The sequence below is a fragment of the Elaeis guineensis genome, chromosome 14 (assembly GCF_000442705.2).
Source record: "Elaeis guineensis isolate ETL-2024a chromosome 14, EG11, whole genome shotgun sequence".
NCBI classification, from domain to species: Eukaryota; Viridiplantae; Streptophyta; class Magnoliopsida; order Arecales; family Arecaceae; genus Elaeis; species Elaeis guineensis.
The window spans coordinates 59,808,233-59,815,980 of record NC_026006.2 but is presented as its reverse complement, the minus strand read 5'-3'; positions in this window follow the sequence as shown (position 1 = coordinate 59,815,980).

Sequence of the window (7,748 nt, the reverse complement as noted above, 5' to 3'; positions counted from 1 at the left end):
TTTCTGGCACATGTATCTTTCTGGTGGGAATACAAATCAAAGCAATAGCGCCCCTATGAATCTCATGTCCTGTGGTTTGCATGTTTGTCATTTGATAATATTTTCTCAAAAACTAAGATTAGTGGTTGATTGGATCATTGATATGCAAAATTGATTAGATTGATCAATAGAATTAGGCTTATCAGAGACACGATACGATTTGTCTTAATAAAAAACTTAAAATTTCTAATAGAAATAGAATATTATAAAGAATTAAAGCAAGTGAAGAAGTAGCACCAGAGAGATTCCTTAGGATGGAATGGTAATCATGCCAAAGAATTGATAAACCAATGAGGGTCAAGATGTAATTCACTTGATGTTGAGTCGATCTCCCAATATGGAAGGAGACTTATATTTGAGAACTTTGGGTCAAGGACAAGGATACAGGATTATTTTGACGCTCATCATGCTACATGGAAGAAGTGTCATGGAGTCTGGCTTGGTATAATTTTTCACCATTATATTTATTGTGAGAGATAGTTAACAAAGTCGTCGTCTTCTTTTTTATATTGCACATAGGTAGTTGTTTCCAACAATAAGTGTTCTCTTTTGGATGGTTTCTTTTCCTAGTAACTTGCTCCTTGGTAGTTAGTTATAAGTGACTCCTTACATGATTAATTTCTTGTTGTCTAAATAACATTCTTTAGAAAGTTATTCCAACCAAAAAATACCATATGTAGCCTTGTGTATGAGTCACAAGCAGTTAAACATGTCACTTGGGGATGTCATATCTTGGATGTAGATATTGCCTCGAGCAGCTTAATGAAAATATTATAAAAATAATATTTTTATTGAGTTGGATATATAGGATCGATTGATTATAATAAATGATAACTCGTGATAATAAAACATGATCAATTATACTTATGTCTGTCAACTACATTTACAAATCCTGGAGTTGGTTGACTAGAAAATGTTATATTTTGTTTACTGAATAAATGCATGCATTATGATGAAATCATGTCTTTAACTCTTAACAAGTGATAGCCAAAAAGATGAAGAAAAATAGATATAAATAATAATTATACATGGTCGATGCATGATCCATGCTATTATTTTTAATCAACATGAAGAAATTTTTGACTGATTAGTATTCTTGACCGTTGACTATTTTTGATTAATCAGTCTTCTTTGGCTTTGTTTAATCTACTTCTCTTAACTGGACTTTTATAGACCTTGGCTGATCAAACATTACTTCCAGGCCATGGCGGGATAGCCATTTTAGACCTCAACCGATCAATCATTATTTATTGAGTGACCAATCAACCATCCTTAATTTTTATCTCTTCTGCATTTTGTTGATCCTTTTTACAATTAAAATGAACTAATAATCCTTAATTATGTTTGCTACTTGAGAAGTAGCTTTTTTCGCATTGTTCAAGATTATTAAATATATGATTGAGTTTTGATTAAATCGACTATATCTTTTAAATAATTATATCTATCCATTTTATGAATGAGAGAAATTATTTATATAATTGATTTTTAGGTAATTCAACCAAGTTTCGGATAATAATGCCCTCGGGTTAAGAATTAGAAAACGTATAATTATAGAGTGGATTCTTTAGATGAATCGACCATATATTTTGAATGAGTATGCCTCCAAATTTAAGATCAGCAGATGTATATTCGTAAGATATATGTTCACATAAATTGATCTTATACTAGTCCAATATTTTCAGATTTCAAAAAATTATATTTTTAATACAGTAAAGATGGGCGTTTGTCCAATGAAGCACCATACTCCCAGGCGACCACATAAAGTGATCGGAGGAGAATGTAGAGGGCAATGGGCAAAAAAAATCAAGCAAAATCTTTTATATAAAATAAAAAAAAATAAAAAATGATAATAAAAATATATTTAACAAAATATGTTTGTACGGTAGGCATGTGGTCAAGGCTTCACATGCGGATTGGAGCATACAACCTTTTTAATTGAAAAAAAAATAAAGAAACTTACGCAAGCTGAGTTCAGGATGAAGGCCACCGTATTGCATGCACCAGATGTGGTTGGACCACACAAATCGCAATGATGAATAACATACCATGCTACCCGATTGTATTTCACCAATTTCCGATTGCCTGCTCTCCACCGTGCATATGCTCCGAGATTTATCCTGAATCACTTGCATCTGATGTATGCAATAATTTCTCCTTTAGAAGCTGTAAATACATAGGGTTGGAACTGGACTGGATAGGACCGAGCTATATTTCTATTCGAGCCCAGTTCAAAAAAAATTTTCAGACTTCAAGTTGGGCTTAAGCCTGATTAGTTTAGAAAAAACTGATCCAAGCCCGGCTCGAGCCCGACCCAAACCGAGGCCTAAGCCCAATTGGGCCAACCCGAGCTTACTCTTCACTGCTTCACAGCACGGACCCCCTCCTCTACGTCGTCATCTACTCCATCTGCCGCTACCCACACCGATCACCCAGCCGTGCCCGCATGGCCGTCGTTACATCCACTTGCTGCTGTTGGAGCATCCACCCCTCTTCGACGACCACCACCACACCGACCCCCTTCTCCATCTCTCCTCCATTGGCCACCACACACGCCGATCTCCCCAACTGCATCCGCATGGCCGCTATTGCATCCACCTACTGTCATTGGGGCACCCACCCTCTTCGACGGCCACCCTACGTGCTTGCCATCGCCTGCAGTGCACCCCCCATGGCCCCCGCCAGTCGCTCCCCATGCCCCCACGTGGCTCTTCCACACCACACCCACGCCCCCACGATCCCTCCCCTCCCCTAGCACCGCATTTGCTACCCTTTTTTCCCTTCCGTCGTTGCTCGCTGCGTGCAGCTCCACACACCCTACCCCACCCCCGTCATCCCCTCCATCAGCATCAGGTTTGCGTGAAACTGTCAATCAGGACAAATCTCAGAGCACGATAGATGGCACACAATCAAAAATTTGTGAAATGCCAGGGATAACATGGCGTGTTAGTTGGACGGAGGATTTGGGCTGATATTCGAGCTCGGACCTGAGTCGGATCAAAAGTCGATTCGAACCTGATTCGAAAATAAAATAAATTCTATTTTTTGATCTCGACCTAAATAATTTCGGATTGAGCTCAAAATCCAACCCGAAATTGGCCCGATCCGATGGACTTTGGGCCAGTCCGAACCTACCTCTAGTTCTAATAGTACAAGATATAATCAAAATTATAAATTAAAAAAAAAATTATTGGTTAGAATTGTCCATTCCGACGTTCAATAAAAAATCATTACATCATTTATTATTAAAAAAAAATATTATTATCTAAATTTAAATAAAAAATAATTGATCAGTTGATAATTTTTATTATTTTGAATGATAAAAATTATTATTTTTTAAATAATGTGATCGATTTTCATTAGGTGGTCGTATGATAGTTCTAACCAGATCGCCCTATCATGGGCTCCACGCACCAATGGAGTCAATGACACCAACAAAGAAGGTACGAAAGACAAGCCAAGACTTCTCCGTTCTCCATCACATTAGGGTGCTCTCTTCCACGGTTCCAGAGGAATACCTGCCTCCGGCTTCAATTTGGATCTTTGATTGCGAGGAAAAAAGAGTTGAAACTAATAATAATAATAAAAAAAAGTTGAAACTGGGAAAGCGAAGAATCCACTTGGTGGCAAAAGGCCGCCTTCTTTCTGTCAATTCTGACAGCTTGAGAGCACCCTCATCCAATGAGTGCACGAGGCCACGTGCGGGACCCACCGTCACATGGCCACGTCACCGCGTCCCACCGTGTCGCCTTCCCCGCTGCCGCCCGTATCTCGACGTTCCACCGTCGAAACCAGATCCGACGGCCAGGCTATTGTGTGCGTTTTTTCGTGGGACCCACGACGCAGGCGATCGCCTCTCGTGGAACACGACGAGGGTGGTCCCGGGATCCGTTCGAGAATCCTATGCGGTAAAATAATATGAGCAGGTGTAGATTGTCGCATGCTTGGTTTTATGCCAATGACCTGATTTGTCCCTGACCTTTTCATGAATGACGAACATGTCTAGAAATTTACTTTACAATCGGCAGCTTCCTTCGTCATATTCCATTATCACCGTAAATCTTCAACGAAATAGCCAGCCGCAAGTCGAGATATTGCACCAATTGTTGGATAGGAGAAAATTTATAAACTTAAGTCTACTTGTTAGAAATTATCCAATGAAAAATTTTTTGATGTTTAAATCAGTTAAAAAAAAGAACAGTAGAGAGAATCAAAATACGAGAGCTAAAAATTTCTTTTTAAAAAGTCTTTCTCAATCCCCCGACTTACCACTTTATATAGAATAGAGAGTACCGTTATCGTATAATTTCTACCTCTTAAAATCTGTAATGTGGGCATTATTGCTTTTAATGGACGGTTACCTCCTTAACTGTCATTAAAACCGAATAACGGACGATTAGTGAGAAGTTGTTATGCCCCATGATCTCCTAAATGTAGGTGATCAATGCCTACGTTGGGTAACTGTCGCTCAACTTCCATTTTCTCGAGATCGAGATAGTCAAAAAAGAATTCGAGAAAGTGTTTAGCTAGATATTGGCAGCATATCGGGCTTAGTCGGTTCAAATCCGAGTTAGTCTTAATCGGTCAAATCTGACTTAGTCTTAATTGATCATCATCGATGGAATTTCGAGTTAGATCATTGGTCAGAAACAAAGTCGGCATGGTCCTTTTAATAGATTGCACATTCAGTCGGTGGAGAGACGAGAAGTATATTTGTCGGTTGAGTGATGAGGATTTATCCCTACACTTGCCTTCAAACTTTCAAATCCAATGCTGTAGCATAATCAGACAAGATGAGTTAATTAGTGTTTGAATTCGAGTTGTTTCCTTCAATGAATTTTATTTATTGTTGTCTCGAAAAATGGCATCCAACCATCCTATCGTTTCATGAAACGAACAATCATTTTGTTGTTTCATAAGATGTGCGGCGGCATTGTCATCTCGCAGGACGTGCAGCAGTTAATATTGTGGATCATTCGAAGTAGGCTTCCATAATGATTATGGAAGATCATACAGTAGAGTAATGATTCTTGAGCGATCTGAGCCAGTCATGTGTCAATCAATGATAGGGAGGCTAATTTATATACCATATCATATGCCCCCTACTTCTGAAGCTATTTTATGCTTCGAACTCAGATGAAGGAAGTAGTTAATAAGAAGTCAAAATATTTAAAATATCTAAAGTAGATTAAAAATCAAAGTATCCGAAGAAGATCCAAAGTAAATCGAAAGTCGAAATATCCGAGATCAAAATATTTGAAGAAGATTTGAAGTAGATCAGAAGTCGAACATCGACAATAAATCTTGTCAAGTCAATATCCTTGTCATCGATCTCCATTCGACTCATCTATGGATGAAGAGTACCAAGTGACCATATAAGGTCCCTAGAGAGTTGGCCTCACTGTTGTTATTTCTTTCGGCCTACCATGCAGCCATGTGGGGTCTCCAAAAGATTAGCCTCTTCATCGATAGGTAGTTGAAACTTGACTAAGTAAACTTGTCAGTATAACCAAGTCGGATGTCAAAATATTTCGAATCGTATTTCTTTCTTTATGACTTTTATTGGCTGCATTGGGCCTTTTGTCGATTGGCTGCAAGCTGATCATTATTTTGTCAGGTGTCAGTCGACAATATTTTTATGATCGGGTGTCAGTCGGTCATGTTATTTGGTCAATTACCGAATGGTTGATTTTTTATTAGTCGATATTCATTGTTGCAACCTATTGGAACAATATAATAGAATACAGAGTATTTGCATAATATGATTTGTTACGAGGACTTATTGATAATATATGCATAGATTCTCGGTATTTCAAATTCGAAGAATTCAATACCATCCAAATTTTTGATTGTAGTCATCCAATCATTGTTAAGACTCATCATGATATCGAAAATACCCCAAAGTGGAGTCTTCCCTGAATGAGCTTGAGGGAGAGCGACATTGCTTTTCCTTCCTCAAATTTTATCGAGTAGGAGATCGTCGTTCCTCAGGAATGGCACGGTGCGAGTGCCAAGTGGGTCGGTATTGTGGTGAAGGATGTTGCTGCTATGGGAGTTACTTTTCTATAGTTTGCTGTAGACTGTGAGCTGCCTCTGTCAAAATCTTGACCTACTACACTAGGATGGTGAACTGCTGTTGGTCTGTCGTGAGTACCGATTATGAAGCACTAGGCTCTACATGTTACATAGGAGGTTCTCCACAATGACATAAAGAGCATCTAGCGGAGCTTGTGGATGCATTCCAAGCTTTCGTTTTGGCCATGGTTCTTCCTTTTAAGAAATTTTTTTCCTACCTGGCATGTCAAACTGTTACCACGAATCTCCGACGAGATGGTTGACTACAGACCGAGGTATTGCGCCTGATTGTTGGATGGCAAGAAATCTACAAAATCAAATCCGCTTATCGAAAGTTATCCAGCGAAGGATCCTTTGATGCTTAAGTCAATTGAAAAAAGAGAACAATAGAGAGAACCAAAGCGCAAGAGCTAAAAATTTCTTTTTAAAAAATCTTCTCCAGTCTCCCAGCTTACCACTTTATATAGGATAAAGGGTGCTGTTACTATGTAAATTCTGGCCCTAAAAATTCGAGATGTGAGCATTATTGTCCTTAGTAGGCAGTTATCTCTTTAACTATCATTAAAATTGAGTAATAGGCGATCAGTGGGAAGTTGTTACACCCCATGATCCCCCGAATATGGGTGATCAATACCCACGTTGGGTAACTATTGCTCTGCCCTATTTTCTTGAGATTGAGATGGTCGAAAAAATTCAAGTAAATATTTAGCTGGATATTGGCAGTATGTCAGGCTTAGTCAGCTCAAACCTGATTTAGTCTTAATCGGTCGAACCCAATTTAGTTTTAGTCGGTCATCATCAATTGAATTTTGAGTTAGATCATCGGTTGGGAACAAAATCATAATGGTCCTATTAATCGATTGTACGTTCAATCAGTGGAAAGATGAGAATTATACTTAGTTGGTGGAGCAATGAGGATTTACCCCTAACACTCATTATGATATGATCTCATATAATATATATGTTTAGTTAAAAAAAAAATCATTATAAAATCTTTATAAGCTGTATCAAATAAGATGAGTTTGTTAGAAATAGCTATCCTTATAAGCTACATTTGATAAGTTTGTTGCAAATTGGTTATAGATGATGAGACTAAATCATACTTGTTCTTATACCGCACAAGCGCCGCTACATCAAGTTGACCACTTGTATATTTCTATATTGCTAATTCATAAAATTTTCTCTCGAAAAGATTGCTCAACAAAAAAGGGTTTCTACCGTGATTGAGGTCAATTAGTTTTGTTGCTACTGAGAATTAGTCGACTAGGCTAATGAGCTGGCCGATGCAGTAGAGAGTTTGATGAGACGGTGTTGGAACTAGCTAGCTAAAGATCTTGAAGTAACTTAGAAGATAGATGTTGGTAGTCAAATTTCACTTCAATGTTGAGAATAGTCCTAAAATATCATAGATAATATAAGTCTACTTATAGAAAGTGTCCAAGAAGAGATCTTTCAATGCCTAGGTCAAATCATCCTTAGAGAACAAGGGAGGTTCTGGCTGAGGAGCAGAGGGCACAGAGAGCACAATGAGTTTGGTTGCAAATGGACATCACTCAACTTAGCTTGGCTCTTGTGAGGATTAGCTTACACTTAACTATCTGAAGGATCTCTTGGAGTAGTTTATATAGGCAAAGGGC